The sequence below is a fragment of the Silene latifolia genome, chromosome Y (assembly GCF_048544455.1).
Source record: "Silene latifolia isolate original U9 population chromosome Y, ASM4854445v1, whole genome shotgun sequence".
NCBI lineage: Eukaryota > Viridiplantae > Streptophyta > Magnoliopsida > Caryophyllales > Caryophyllaceae > Silene > Silene latifolia.
The window spans coordinates 87,607,148-87,624,255 of record NC_133538.1 but is presented as its reverse complement, the minus strand read 5'-3'; the positions used below and the strand labels follow the sequence as shown (position 1 = coordinate 87,624,255).

Genomic DNA, 17,108 nt, shown 5'->3' with positions numbered 1-17,108 from the left:
ACCCATATCTACTTAAATAGTCGGTAAAAGTGACGAAGTAGTCATAATTTCCCCTAGCGCTGATACTCATTGGACCACATACATTGGCATGTATTAGTCACAACAAATCACTTGCTCATGTCCCTTTACCACAAAAGGGAGCACGAATCATCTTGCCAAGTAGACAAGATTCGCATGTTCCATATGATTGAAAATCAAATGGCCCAATAATTCCAGTCGACATTAGCCTTTTGATGTGTTTCTCGTTTACGTAACCTAATCGACAATGCCAAATGTATGATTTATTCGGATCACTTGTTTTGAGTCTTTTGGATTGTAAGTTATAGATATCTTTGCTTGAGTTTAAAGTTTCAAGAACATAAAGGCCATTAATTGAAGTGCCTTGGCCCATGGTCAAGTTATTCTTCGAAATTTCACAACAATTATTCTTAATAGCAAAAGAAAATCCTTCCATGTTTAACATGGCAATGGAAACGATGTTCTTAAATAAAGACGGTACAAAATAACAATTATTCAAGTACAACTCAAAGCCATTAGCCAAAACAAGCACATAAGTCCCTTTTGAAGTGGCGGCTATCTTAGCTCCATTTCCTAGTCGGAGATCTACATCACTCTTGTTCAGCTTTTCCACGTTTCTAAGCCCCTGTAAATGATTAAAAAGGTGAGAACCACAACCAGTATCCAATACCCATGTTGAGGTGGAAGTATAATTTATATTAACAACAAAGATTTCGAAAGAAATTTTATCAAGTGGAACGTGAGATCCATCATTCATATCTCCCAAAAAGATGGGGAAATTCCTCACCCAGTAGCCCATGCCATGACTATAAAGGCATACATTATTGGTAGTCCCACTAGCCAATAAATCCCTATGGTTTGAAATAGACCTCTTATTTCTCTTCCTCTTCATGAATTTTCTATTCTTGATGGCAAGTATTTTGCGAAAACTCCCACTAGCTTTCTCATTTCTCCTTGCTTCCAAAGTCAAGGATTCAATGGTATTAGTGAGGTTGTCTTCACAAGATTTATTCACCAAGTTGCTAGTTGTGATAGGAGGTGAGGAAGTGGTAATGAAGTTAATAGTACCATCAGAACCAATGCCAAAATGAATTTATCTAGTCGTATCAAGGTTGTTTTGAGAGAAAATTTCGTCGAATGATTTATGACATGATTCAATAATGATCGGTATTAATGAGTTAGATGAATCCACTGCGAAAAAAGATAACTACAAAAACGGAGATGAAGGAAACAATTAACATTTATCGTTATAATACTTGTAAATACAAGTATAGCATTTATATAGTGACCTCTACCCAACTATAATAAATGATTCCAAGATACATCTTTATACAAATATGGGCAAGGGGAAACCGATACATCCCATACTTTATATAAATTTGGTGAATTAACTCTTTAATTGAATCTATTTTAGAAATCTCGGTCGATGTTTTTCATAAAACCCATCTCTAGCCCGGGAACATAAGACTAGTCATAATATCCCGTTGAGACCAACCAAATTTCGCGTGTAATAACGTTTTATTACCCCACTTACCCAATGATAAATGAAGGCACCTCGGGGAAACCGAATCTACCCCAAATGTTATGGGGATTCATGGGCCCTACTATTTGGTAAGGCTAATCTCAATTTTAAAATTTAGTGAGAGGTCATGTCAATTTATTATCTATCTATTTTAAGTGAACAAAAAGGTCAAATTATCGATAATATTAATTAACACGGTTGAAAACTCGATATGATATGCATGTGTTGTTATGGCGATTTGGCAATGCATGCAACATATTAAAAGAAATGCAAAGCAAACAAAAATTCCTAGTATGGCCATCCTATAATAGAAAATCAAATAATCTAATACAAATTCGGAAACCAACTCCTTTGGTCCCTTGAATCTTCAAGTGGCACGCCTCCCAAGAATACTGTCTTTGTCGGAACGCCTTTCCGAATGGCACCGTCTTGAAGAAACTCCGAAATTACAAATAATAATGAAATACCAAGCTATTCCTATTATACATTTGTAATATGAAAAACTAGTAAAAAAAAAAGTGATACGAGATCACATTAAATTACAACCAAATCAATATTCCCTTACATTACGGGTAAGATTGATTACAACTAAGGCCTTACTAAGATTAAAATTAAATAATTCAAAATTACATAAATAAAATATGACATTCAACAATGAAATATGAAGCATTATAATATGTGTCTATCATGCCAAATTATGTGCCAAATCGCCCTATTTAACTTATAATGATCATATAACCCGGTTTTATAGAAATTCATGACTTTTAAATTACTAAAATCGTAAATTAATACTAAAATCCAATTTTAGTCCAAGTTAATTATCCTAACACTCTTAGGTCTCAAAAATTAGTCATTACTCAATTTTAGATAATAATTCAACTTGACATAATTTTATGTTTATTTTGACCTTAAAAATCATAACATTTATGAAATAAATCCAAATTTAATTACAATAATTTCAAAATTTGAATTTTAAATTTTTGAACATTCTGAGATATATCCATGACACTCATAATGTCAAAAATCATGGTTAAAATTTTCGAATTTATTTCGAGAAAAATGTAGCTGCGATTTATTGGTTTTATCAAATAAAATATATAACGGATACAAAAGTTAATCCAATAAATTTTACACCTTTAGATCTGATAAGTGGGATATAAATGCACCCTAAAATAATTTTCTCATGCCATGTAATTTGTTTTAGCTATTTATGCTAAAATAGTCACTATTTATGTTATTTTTAATCTAAAAATTCATAAATCATGCAAAAAGAATCAAGTTCATCTCAAATTTTACACATAGTGGGTAAAATGTGCATGTGACAACATATTAAAATTTCATGGCATGTTTTGATGTTTAACTATATTTAACCATTTTACCTCCATTTAATTCATTTTTATCTCATAAAAATCATAAATCATGCAAAATAAATAAAATTTATCCAAAATTTTATATCAAATAATTAAAATATGCATGTGAGGTCATATAAAAAATTCAAGGTCAGAGACTATGTTTAACTATTTTTAGCATTTTAAATACCATTTTAGTCATAAAAATGTAATAAAATAACTAAAAATCATAAAAATGAGCAATAAAATACCATAAATCATAAAAATGACCTAAGAATATTTTAGGACCAGAATATACAACATTCATTAATATTTTATGGCTTTATCTAATAAATCACAAATTTTTAGTTTTAATTAAGTTACTAATAACTCGAAAAATCTATAAATCGATTACGCATGCAACAACCTGGCTTTGATACCAATTGTTAGGTTCATATACCTATTATTAGACTTTTCTAATGATGAATTAATTAACATTTTAATATGAGTTCTAACGATCTAGTGTATGCATAGTTTAATAAGAAATAAAATGAGAAAACAATGGTTCTTACATTGTTGAAGGTTTGAAAATTTGGGCACAAATGAGGACACCTTCCTTATTTGTTCTTGAGCTCAAGTATTATGGATGATCCTCCTAAATCCCAAATGTAGAGATTCTCCTCTTGTTGTACCCAAAACAGAAAAAAAAACCCTTAAACTAATATATTAACTAACTAAATTAATATACTAGTATCCTTAAAATGATTCTAATAATATCTTTATTTCTACACTAGTAATCTTATATTAAAATTATAATTTTTGATGAACAATGTTAAAGTTTCTAGAACTAAATTTTAGAGAGATATGTGAGAGGAAGATAAGAATGAATAGAAATTATCTAGAAGAATTAATATAGAGAACAACTTCTCTATATGAGAGAAGAGGGATCCGAGGATGAGGGGGAGGAAGGCCAATGCATGGCCTTCTTGCTTTCTCCTTTGTTTCTTCTCCAAAAATAGGTGTATAAAGCTAGGTAGATTAGGTATGATTATGTCCATTTTATCACATAAAATAATCATCCACTAACTCCTTCCACCCTCCAATTTTCGGTTCATATATAAAATGGACTCCCATTTTATTTTGTCAATTTGTCATTTGTCACACAATATGTTACATGTAGTATGTAACATGTTATTAATTAATTTAATGCATATTTATCAAATAAATATCATTTTATACATTAATTTAATTACATATAACAAATTGTCTAGTGATTCTTGATCACATAAATAAAATGGATCATATAATTATAATTCACAAAATATTGTAATTACAATTAACCATTCATTCTTATCTCAATTGTTTCATAAACAATAATCAATTTTAGTAGTAAAATCTTTTAATTACTAAAATAAATCTTATTTAATCAATATTACAATCAGATATATATATATATATATATATATATATATATATATATATATATATATATGTATATATATATATATTCTCACTCACTATCATAAATTGTTCAATTTTAAGGAATTAACTAATCTGTATCGTTATACAATTAATTAATTAATCTATTAAGGGAATTATCCAATAGGTGTGACCTTAAGAGATCAACTGGTCACCATCGTCAAACGACAGTAATGTCAAACTCTAGTTAGCCAATCATTACTGATTAATGTTGATCAGTTGACTATATAAATGAATCATCCCTTACGTATTCTTAAAATGAGATTTAAACACGCACTATTGTTGAGGACACATACTCCAACAAATACATCATAATAAATAATCAATAATAGTTTCACAACCGTCAATATGCCACATTCCAATTTCAACTGTCCACATGTCACATCTCGACATCAACTGTCCACGTTATCCACCAGAGATTAAGCCTGGTGCCTTTTAATTAATCACACACGTTATCCACTAGAGACTAACCCTGGAGCCTTCCAATTAATCACACACGTTATCCACCACAGACTAAGCCTCAGACCTTCCAATTAATCACACATGTTATCCACCACAGACTAAACCTGGGGCAATCCAATCACCATACACATTATCCACCAGAGACTATGCCTGGGTTCGTCCAATTCTCATAAACCAATGCACAACATGATCGTATAAAATATGCACAACTCCAACAACTAACGATATTAATCACTCAATTGACTTAATTAAATAAGCAGTCATAAACCAATCATCTTTCCAATAACATTGATGTATTAAACACGCAAAAACAGATATAGTTGAGTAGATTATCCTACCTTTTCAGCAATACACGAATTTACGCAATCAACTAAAAGTAATCTTCAACAACTCGTGCAACAAAACCGTAACCTAACAATTATAAGAATAATAACTATAACTATAATTACTAATTACTTAACTCTTATAATTAATTAACTAATTATAATTATTTACATTTCATTATTTATAAATTATACACGTTATCCACCAGAAAGTAAGCCTGGGGCAGTCCAATCACCATACACATTATCCACCAGAGAGTATTCTTGGGGCCGTTCAATTATCATAAACCATTCCACAACATGATCGTATAAAATATGCACGACTCCAACAACTAACGATATTAATCTCTCAATTGACTTAATTAAATAAGCAGTCATAAACCAATCATCTTTCCAATAACATTCATGTATTAAACACGGAAAAACAGATATAATTGAGTAGATTATCCTACCTTTTCACCAATACTCCAATTTACGCAATCAACTAAAAGTAATCTTCAACAACTCGTTTAACAAAACAGTCACCTAACAATTATAAGAATAATAACTATAATTACTAATTACTCAACTTTTATAATTAATTAACTAATTATAATTATTTACATTTCATTATTTATAATTTTACAATTATGCTATTTAAAAACCCGTGAACAAACCCGACTCAAATCTCGACTCTTAACCCACTCTACAATAATTAGAATAAAAGACAAATCCAACTTATCAACCAACACACGTGACACGTCCAACCCAAAGAACACACACATACACACCTTGACACTTCCCCCTCGGCAGCCTCTCTTCACACGACCTCCATCGTAGACCACCCAACCACGGTGGCCTCCCTGGCCAACACTACCTTTACCCGACACACCCCCTTCAACCACCCTAATAGCAGCCGGCAGAAACAACAACAACGGCCTGCGCAATAGCTAAACCGCACAATAGCTCCAACAACCCCGGTTAATAAACACGGTCCAAACCACCACCACGGATCCCCTTACTGCACCCATATCCACCGACCACCTACTTCCTACCCAACCACCACAACCAATGACCACAATTACAAAAAAAACATTGACAAGCAACCCAACAATTAACGACAAAAAGACTCCCCTATTTTCCCCTGTTTTATGCGAATTCCGGCCACTACCTACGCAAACCACCACCCACGACCACCCTATAGCCACTAATAGACTCGCCCTACCACCACGAGTCCAACCATACCAGATTCGAGTCTAATTCGAGTCACAACAAAGAAGTTAACCGGTGTTTAATGTATATGATAACCACCCTCAAACCCGCCTGAAATCCCTCTTTTCCCGAGGTCCCTGGTGGTCAATGACGGGTCCTGGTCAAACCCTAGTAAACGACGGTCATGGTGATTGTCTTAGTTCGTCAAACGGTAGTCTAGTTTACGAGTTATAACAAAGCAAAGGTATATACATGAGACGGTCTTAGAATATTACCTTGAGATGATAAAAGACGATAAATTCCTTGCTATTCTCCTTCTTATTCTCCCTCTCTCTCTCTCTCTTGTGAATTATTTTCAGATTTGATGAATAATAAAGACTATTGTTAAGGTTTACCATCTATTTATATTGGTAGGTTAAGGTTATAAGAAATTAATTAGAAAATATGTAATTTAACATATTATTAATATTATACAATTACTCTTATTATTACTATTATACAATTACATACATATACTATTATTATCTTTATTTGGTTACACGAGTAACTAGCACACGGTCCAATTAACAAATCCCGACTTACTTATTATTATTATTATTATTATTATTATTATTATTATTATTATTATTATTATTATTATTATTATTATTATTATTATTATTATTATTATTATTATTATTATTATTATTATTATTATTATTATTATTATTATTATTATTATTATTATTATTATTATTATTATTATTATTATTATTATTATTATTATTATTATTATTATTATTATTATTATTATAATAATAATAATAATAATAATAATAATTATTATTATTATTATTATTATTATTATTATTATTATTATTATTATTATTATTATTATTATTATTATACAAATACGATTATTATTATTACTACTATTAAAATCACGAGTACACACGACCCAAGTCATACTTGCAACCCAATCCAATTCCCGTCTTGCTTTATTATTTTATTATTTAATTACCGTCTTATATACAATTCTTAATTATAACGCCTTTAATTAATTATTCGAATTACGTAAATTACTTATATGGATTCCATTAAATTACGGGGTATTATATCACTAATGAGACTTCAAGGAGTAGTCGGAAAGGAGAGAGAGTGAGGTGAACCTCGGGGACGACGTTCGCTTTAAGAGGGCGGGGGACCGTAGTACCTCGCATATTTATATAGTGCACTCGATCGAGTACAACTGAGTACTCGACCGAGTGGAATCCTACTCGACCAAGCGTAGGTCCACTCGACCGAGTATACCATGTGAGTTTCATTTCAGCTTCTGGAATAAGTCACTCGACCGAGTGGCTGGTTCACTCGACTGAGTGAACCGAGCACTTGGTCGAGTGACCCGTCGCTGTCACTAATTACGCGTGTAAGCCTTATGAGTGGTTCTTACCCTTTAAGCTCTTTTTCATATTTCTTTCCCTCATTCCCTCACCAAACCTTATCCTCTTATCTCTCAAATTCCCACAAAACACTCTCTAAACTCCTTCATCCAAATTGAAGATCTACAACCATTGGTGAAGAATTAACAAGGTTCAACCATTTTCCCTTGTTCCTTATCACTTGGTGAGTGACATACTACCTTTAACCTATAATTTGGACACTTTCATTTAAGACTCAAATCCTAGAATTTGGGGATTTTGGTAGGTGGATTAATTATTAATCATTATGTGTAATATAAGTAATTAAGTGGGTAATTATGGGTTGATTAGTATTATTAGTTGTTGTAGAATGTTTTGTGATAGTTATTATGTAATTATGTAGGATAAGATGGTTTTATGAGATGGATACTTGGTGGTTTCGAGTGGGTTATGTTGTATGCTAAAAAGTAGGTTAATCCTACTCGGTTTTAATAATCATAAATGGTTGCATGTGTCATTATTGTGTTGTTATTGAATTATAACATGATTGTTGTGGATAATTGTTGTAAGAGTCATAGTATTGTTGGGATTTCCTCATAACATGATGATGAGTAATTAGTGTTGGTTTCATAATGTCATTAGATTTACATTATAATATGTGGTTGTTGGTATACATGAATATGTGGTATGACTGGCATTCATAATTTATGAGAAAGAGGCTCAAGTGGTAAGAGTTATGCACATTCTTTGTTAAACGGGCATATTGGCATATTGTGTTGCATTTAGTGATATATGTGGTGGTTGGAAATTATTGGTGGTGATACTTGTTGTTAGGAGACGTAAGACGGTTACTCTTAGGTCGTCTCTTGCAGCTTCCCACTCCAAGAGCGATGTGCACATTAATTTTGAAATTTTACATACCCTATTTAAAACATGCATGTGAGACTCTATAAAATTTTCATGGCAAGAATCAACAAATCACAAAATTTGACCACAAACATTTTGAGATCATTAGGTATGCATGCCAAAAATATTTCGTGCCAAAACAACTTTTAAAACCCATTTTCGAATTTTCCAATTTATCTCAAAACTCGATAAAATGCCTAAAATGGCTCTGATACCACATGAAAGTCCATAGACTCTAATTAGACTCTTCTAATTAGTATGCGAAATTATATGTTAAATTAGTTATTTTAGGATCTCTGTAGTATGCATGAAATATAAAGGCATAAATGAGAAGAGTAGAGATTTCCTTACATTGCGTATGGAAAAATAAGTACAACAACACGTGTTGTCTGATGGAATATATACGATGCTTGGCAAGATCCTCCAAGAACCCTGATGTGACTCATATTTGAGCATATTTAGTCGTCGAATTAACCTCGTTCCTATGCTTTTTAGCACATATTTGGGTCATTTATTATCTTTAGTTTCCCATTTTGCATATTCTTTGAGGTTTTGTGTCCTTGGTAGGAGACGATGGCTAACCTTGCATTCATAAGGCGAAATGGAGCTAAATGGATCGCACCTAATGACCAAGCATCAAACAGAAGACCGACACTAGAGGCCTAAGTAGATAAATAAAGTGAAATGGGCAATGATGAATTGATCCTTGCATCCCCAACACGATTCTTGCGGATTGTTAAGGAGCTAAAGAAGAGAAGCACTTTGCCCAAGGATCCGAGCGGCCCGAGATGATCCGAGCATGCCACACTGCAAGGATTCGAGCGTCTTGATCCCAGGACGAGCGGACTGGAGTAAAGATCCGAGCGTCCCCCTCTATGATCCGAGCGGAACCCTTCACAGAACAACCCGTGCCTCAGCTTGAGACGAGCGGATCGTGGCAGGACTAGAAAGGAGGATCCGAGCATTTCCCTCGGGAGTAGCATTTCCTCAAGTTTTCTTAGGGTCTTAATAGTCATTTAAGCCCTTAGTAACCCTAATTCTTGTACCTAATCTTTAGTATAAATACCCCTTTGTACTACCTAGATTAGCATCAATTCCCAATCCAATCTTATTACTCTCTTAAATTAGTCTTAATTTAGTTGTAATACAATTCTCAATATTAATCACATCTTAATCTTTCCTTAATTTCTCTATTGTTCTTCCTTTTAGTTGGGTAATTAGAAGATTATTTGGGTTTATTTCGGGGATTGACAACCTTCCATCAATCATCAAGTACTTCTATTATTCTTTGCTTTATTATTTTGGATCATCCCCATAGATACAATTCGTTCTTAATCTTGTTTAATTATTGTTAATCACTTTTATTTATTCATCATGTTTTGCTTTGTTAGTATGATTGACAACCTTATTAGCATGCTAAACTTGATCATGAGTGAGTATACTCTTTAGCTAGGGTTAATGGGGAATTAGGGGAAACAAACATGGGGATTGATCTATCCTTAATCTAATATTTTTTCATAATTAATTTGCTTGCTTGTTGTGCTTTCAACCTATGCACATGTTATGTTTGATGAAATGCGAGCCTAAGAATCCTTGCATTTTTTTATCCATCCCTTATCTCTTCAATGACGCTTGTAAGATATAAACCAACTCGAGCCTCATTAGACCATGCATAGAGTTGAATAGGAAGGATTAAGTTGACTTATAGGCGTTGTACAATCTAGACGACTCGGCTCCGGGACCCAAACCTTCTTAGGGATTGTAAGATATACACTAACTCGATCCTATCACAACAATAAGTGCTTTCAGCTAATTGAAAACATGTTCGTATGATCAACTCCCATGAATCCCCTATGAACCCATGACACCCTAGTGCCTTTAATCATTTGTTTACAAACCCCTTTTAATTGCTTTGCTTTGCTTTCATTACTTTACTTTCATTTTGTTGATTAGTTTAGATTACACATCATCTCAACCCAAATTTTGACACCCTAAGACATAGCTATTTTTAATTGAGAATCCTACATCAATATCCGTCTCGTGGATTGACCCAGACTTGCTTGCTATGCTAGTAGTTGGGTATAAATGTGTTTGATGGTGGACAACGACCCGTCACATCAAAATGGCGCCGTTGCCGGGGACGGTGTTAAGTTGATTTGATTTTCATTAATTGTTTTTAGTTGTGTCTTTCTTTACCTTGGGAAGTCAATCTCCTCAAGGTTGTTCTAATTGTTTTCGAGTTGTTTGATATTTTGCATGACTAGGAGATCACAAGGTAATTTATTACCTATTGATTTCGAGATTGAAAGGACCTTAACCAACAATAGAAGAGTTGCTAGAGGTACTTCAAGAGTTGTAGGTATTAGAGAAATTGTGGACATACAACCAAATAACATTGAGTTTACCAACCCTTTTGCAAGAGAAGGAGATGATAACCCAATATAAAACCCACCACAAAATCAACCTACAATGCCTAAATTTTCATTACATTCCGTACCAACCGAGGAGAACCTACCAAATGATACTCTTACACCACCACATTTAATCGGTAATTTCATTGCCAAATCCGCATTCATACAATCAGTTTAGAGAAGTCAATTTGGAGGGATGCCTAGTGAAGACCCTCATTCACATATGAAGACTTTTTGTGACTATTGTGATGCGATTTCTCAAACCGGAGTTGCTCAAGACCAAATCCGATGGGTATTATTTCCTTTTTCCTTGATTGGTACCGCAAAGCAATGGTTGAAGAGCCTAGACAAGGATACCCTTGGTATTGACTCATGGAAAAAGTTCGCACTTGCTTTCTATAAGAAATTCTATCTTTCGGAGATGACCAATATGTTGAGATCCCAAATCACCGGGTTCAAGCAAAGGGATGAAGAATCTTCGTATGAAGCTTGGGAGAAATTTAAGGACACTTGTCGTTCTTGTCCACATCATGGACTTAGCGAGTGGTTCCTTGTGTAACGATTTTGGAACGGTCTATATGAAGACTCCCGTAACATTCTCAATATGAGATCCAATGGAATGTTTACCAAAGTTGATGACAATCAAACATGGGTCAAAATCGAAGAGATGGCGGTTCATAACTCCCAATATAATAGGCCTCGAAAGGCCACAAGTGGAGGAAAGCATGAGGTAGATTCCATCACTCAATTGGGTGCTCAACTAAGTGCTCATATTGACACCATCAATTTGAAGTTTGAGAAGGCCATGGCTAAGCTTGATGAAGCTTCCAAGTCACCCAAGCAATAAGTTAATGCTATGGTGGCATCATCCTCAATTCCAAGTGGAGTATGTGAGAGTTGTGGAACTTTGGGACATGACCAAAGTGAATGTAGGGGAACAAATGAACAAGTGAATGCTTTCCAAGCATACAATAATGGCACCCCTTATTCCAATTACTATAATATAATGAGAATACCAAATTTCATCCAAATCATTCATACGAGAGCCAAAATGTTCAAAACCCTCAACCAACATACACCCCACCTCCAATGAGAAATCAAGCTAAAATACCCTTTTACAACCAAAGCCAAGGATATCAAAATCAACCTTCCTACCACCAATCCAATGACCAAGGCTTTGATGTTCAAAATCGGTCCTCCAAATGCAAAAGAACTAACAAGAATTTTTCACCCAAATGCAAAAAGATAGCCAAGCCAAAGATATAACCATCAACAACATACTAGCCCACACCAAGATGTTGGAAACTTAAATGACCCAATTAGCATCTTCTACTCTCAAAGACAAAAGGAGCAATTGCCACCTCAAAGTAATCCCCCAAGACATGAGTCGGTTAGTGCCATCCATTTGAGGAGTGGTACAAGAGTTGAAGGACCGAAGAAGTCAATTGATAAAGATGTCGTGGATGCTAGTGACAAGCAAAGAGTTGTGGAGAACTCTAAGGAGGAAGAAGAACCCACCACCAATGAAGTTGCAAAAAAGAAGAATGAAGAGAAGGCTAAGTAAAAAGAGCCTATTGTGATTAGACTTCCATTCCCAAGTCGTCAAGCTAAGCATAAGTTTGATGAGCAACTTGAAAAGTTCATGGAAATTGTGAAGAACTTAGAAGTCTCAATCCCATTCACGGAATTGAATAATCATGTTCCGGCCTATGCAAAGTACATGAAAGATATTCTTACCAAGAAGAAATCCATCCGAAAGCTAGAGACTATTGCCTTTACCAGAGTGAGTAGTGCTATTCTTCAAGGAAGTTCCCCTCCAAAACACAAATATCTGGGAAGTTTCTCTATTCCATGCACCATCGGCGACACTACAATCAACAAAGCATTATGTGACCTTGGAGCAAGTGTAAGTGTCATACCATACTCGGTATGCAAGAGGCTAGGAATGGGAGAACTCAAATGCACTAACATTACTCTTCAAATGGCGGATCGATCAACAAATATACCTTTAGGGGTATGGGAATATGTGCCCATAAGAATTGGCAAATTCTTCATTCCGGTAGACTTAGTCATTGTAGACATGGAGGAGGATTCCAACATTCCTATCATTTTAGGAAGACCTTTCTTGAACACCGCGAGAGCGGTAATTGATGTGAAACATGGAGAGCTCACACTTGAAGTGGGGGATAAGACAATCACTTTTAATCTTGACAAAACGATGAGAGCTCCCCGACTACATGAGCCATGTTTCAAGATCGATCACTGTAGCCTAGAAAGTGATAGAAAGAATTTAGCATCTCAATGCAAAGATCAAGCTATGGGTAAAGAATCACCACCCATATGGAAGAAGAAAGTGGATAACCATCAAGTTACTCTATCCGGAGAGCAAGTAAATTCAAACAATGAGAGCTTGAATAGCTCACCACCCATCATGACAAGCAATGAAGAAGGCCTCATTGGCCATGACAACAAAGAAGGAGAGCTGCTCTTGTCAACTCATGATACCATTGGGGGACAAGCTTGTGAAGTTTGTGGTCTATGGGATGACGAATTTGAAGGATTAGTCAATCCCTACATTGGCAATGCTATGACCTTAGACCAAGGCTTTGTTGATCCTAGTCATCATCTTAACCCGGGTCACCACCATGAAGAACATAATGTGTAAAGATCTATGCAAGATCTTTACAATAAAAATGAACAAGCCTTCGACTACTTCTACAAGGTGTTGAGCAACATCAACAACACCTTGGCTTTGCCCCCTTGACATCTCATTCAAGAATGAGAGTTTTGTGGAGTCTTCCCTAAACCACCATTTGTAAATATTCTAACCCTTTAACTAGCATTTTATTTCCTTTATTGCATCTTTGTCATTTTTGGAGTTGCAATTTCATACTTTGATCAAGATTTTTGTCATGAGAGAAAGTGAGGGAGGTATTTTAATGTGTTTTGATGTGTAGTATTTGATCTAGTGTGGAGATAGCAAATGCCTAGGCGAACCGAGCCTTTGTAGTGCACCCACAATATTCAACAAAGTAATTGAAGAAAGGATGACTAAAGGAAAGGAGATCCCCATGGGCAGAACTGAGCACGTGGGCGCAGAGGAGAATCCGAGCGTCCCAGGAGGGAATCCGTTCGAGCTGCTGATAATCCGGGCGTCCCAGAGGAGCATCCGAGCGTCATGGCCTTAGGACGCGAGTCTTGGTAATGCTGGAATTGAAGAAAGGGGTCTGTTATAAAATCTGAGCAGATCATACTGAGGACGCCCGTCCCAGACATGGAGCCGTTCGTCTTGAGAACTATCCGTGCGTCTTGGCATGCTTCAAATTTACAATTCCACGCTGTTTGAAAATCCGAGCGTCCCCAGGAAGGAACCCGCTCATCCTAAGTAGAATCCGCGCGTCCCAGCACGAGTTGGAAATTTCAGCAGGCACTGACCGAGGATCCGAGCGTTCCGACTTCAAGCCGCTCATCCCTGGCTGCTACTTAGTGAAAACACGGGATTCACCCCTCCTTCCCCAAATCATTTCTATCTTTTATAAACACAAACACACATCCTTTCTCCCTCAAAACCCCCAATCCCCTCATTCAAAAACACAAATTTCTCAACGAAATTCACCAAAATTAAAACAAAACTTCCTCAAATCAAGATTAAACTACCCTTTTATCAACAAAAAACAATCCTCCTCATAAATTGAATAGATTTTCTAGGGTTTGAATACAATTTCGAAAATCCTAAAATTGATTGGGAATTGATTGAAGCTTGAGGAAACAAGGAGCATTCAAGCACAATATTGGTTTGTTGATACAAATTTGACATGGAGAACAACATGGCAAGAACAAAAGGCGGAAACAAGGTACCCAAAACCTCAAATTTATCCAAGAGGCAACAAGCTCTTCTTATTAGAGTATGTGTCCTCAACAATAGTACGATCACATGTTTAAATCTCAAGTTAAGAATACGTAAGGGATGATTCATTTATATAGTCAACTGATCAACATTAATCAGTAATGATTGGCTTACTAGAGTTTGACATTACTGTCGTTTGACGGTGGTGATCAGTTGATCCCTTAAGGTCACACCTATAGGACAACTCCCTTAATAGACAAATTGATTAATTGTATGACGATACATGTTAATCAATTCCTTAAAATTGAACAATTCATTTGTGAGAGAGAATATTTATATCTTATTGTAATTTGATTAAATAAGATTTATTTTAATAATTAAAATATTTTATTACTAAAATTGATTATTGTTTGTGAAAGAATTGAGATAAGAATGAATGGTTAGTTATAATTACAATATGTTGTGAACTATAATTATATGACCCATTTTATTTGGGTGATCAAGAATCACTGGACAATTTGTTGTACGTAATTTAATTAATGTATATAATGATATTTATTTGATAAATATGCATTAAGTTAATTAATAACATGTTACATACTACATATGACATATTGTGTGAGAAAAGACAAATTGACAAAATAAAATGGAGGTCCATATAACCGGTTATATGGAGGGTGTTGTAGGGTTTTGAGGTTTATTGTTTTTAATTGTTAAAAAACATCATGATAGCCTAAAAACCTAAAAAGCTACTCTACAATTTCAGGTAAGATAAAATAAGAAAAGGCAAGAGCATGCATTGGCTAGGCTCTTACACACCTCCACCGGTTTCCCCTCTTTAGTTGAAGAGAATTTGTTCTCTTATTCATTCATTCATTCATTCATTCTTATGCATGCATGCATTCTCATCTTCTCTCTTTCATTTTTTCTCTTTAAAATTCGTTTTAGAAAACCAAAAGATTGTTCATCCAAAATTCTAATAATAATATAATATTACTAATGTAGTAATAAGAATATTATTAGAATCATTTTAAGGATACTAGTATATTAATCTAGTTAGTTAATATATTAGCTTAAGGGATTTGTTTTGTGTGCAATCAAGAGGAGGATCTGAATACTTGGGATTAAGGAGGATCATCCATTACATTTAAGCTCAAGAACAAATAAGGAAGGTGACCTTATTTGTGCCCATTATTTCGAGCCATATAACAATGTAAGGAACATTGTTTTTCTTATTTCATCTCTTATTTTGTTATGCATGCACTAGATCAAAAGAATTCATATTAATATGTTAATTAGTTCACTATTAGAAGCGTCTAATAATAGGTATATGAACCTAAAAATTGGTATCAGAGCATAGGATGTTGCATGCATAATCGATTTATAGTTTTTTCGAGTTATTAGTAACTTAATTAAAACTAAAAAATTTGTGATTTATTAGATAAAGCCACGAAATATTGATGCATGTTGTATATTCAGGTCCTAAAATGTTTTTAGGTCATTTTTATATTTTATGGTATTTTTATTGCTCATTTTAATGATTTTTAGTGAAATAATTACATTTTTATGAGTAAAATGAACTTTTATTTACTAAAAATAGTTAAACTTCACTACTGGCCGTGATTTTTTAGTATGAACTCATATAAATATTTTATGTATTGTATGTAAAAGTTCGTATTAATGTGAATAATATTTCATGATTTATGATTTTTATGAGATGAAAATGAATTAAATGGAGGTTAAATGACTAAAAATGGTTAAACTTAGTTTCTGACCTTGAAATTTTTATATGACCTCACATGAATGTTTTACTTATTGTATGTAAAATTTCATATAAATTTGATTTATTTTGCATGATTTATGATTTTTATGAGATAAAAATGAATTAAATGGAGGTAAAATGGTTAAATATAGTTAAACATCGAAATAGGCCATGAAATTTTAATGTATTGTCACATGTATATTTTACTCACGGTGTGTAAAATTTGAGATGATCTTGATTCATTTAGCATGATTTATGAATTTTTAGTGTAAAAATGGCATAAATAGTGACTATTTTAGCATAAATAGTTAAAACGAATTACATGGCATGAATTTTTTTTTAAGTTGAATTTATATCCCACTTATCAGATCTAAAATTTTAAAATTGATTTGATTAATTTTTGTATACTTTAAAAGTTTTATTTGATAAAACCGATAAATCGCAACTATATTTTTCTCGAAA

The 17,108-nt window shown here is 33.8% G+C and overlaps 1 non-coding gene across 1 annotated transcript; it reads right to left on the bottom strand.

The window, feature by feature from the left end:
• Window positions 1-11,467: 11,467 nt before the first annotated feature.
• On the bottom strand, window positions 11,468-11,574 carry LOC141635677 (small nucleolar RNA R71). The gene has a single exon (XR_012540347.1). It is a non-coding gene; the product is annotated as a small nucleolar RNA R71 (small nucleolar RNA).
• Between the last annotated feature and the right edge of the window lie 5,534 nt (window positions 11,575-17,108).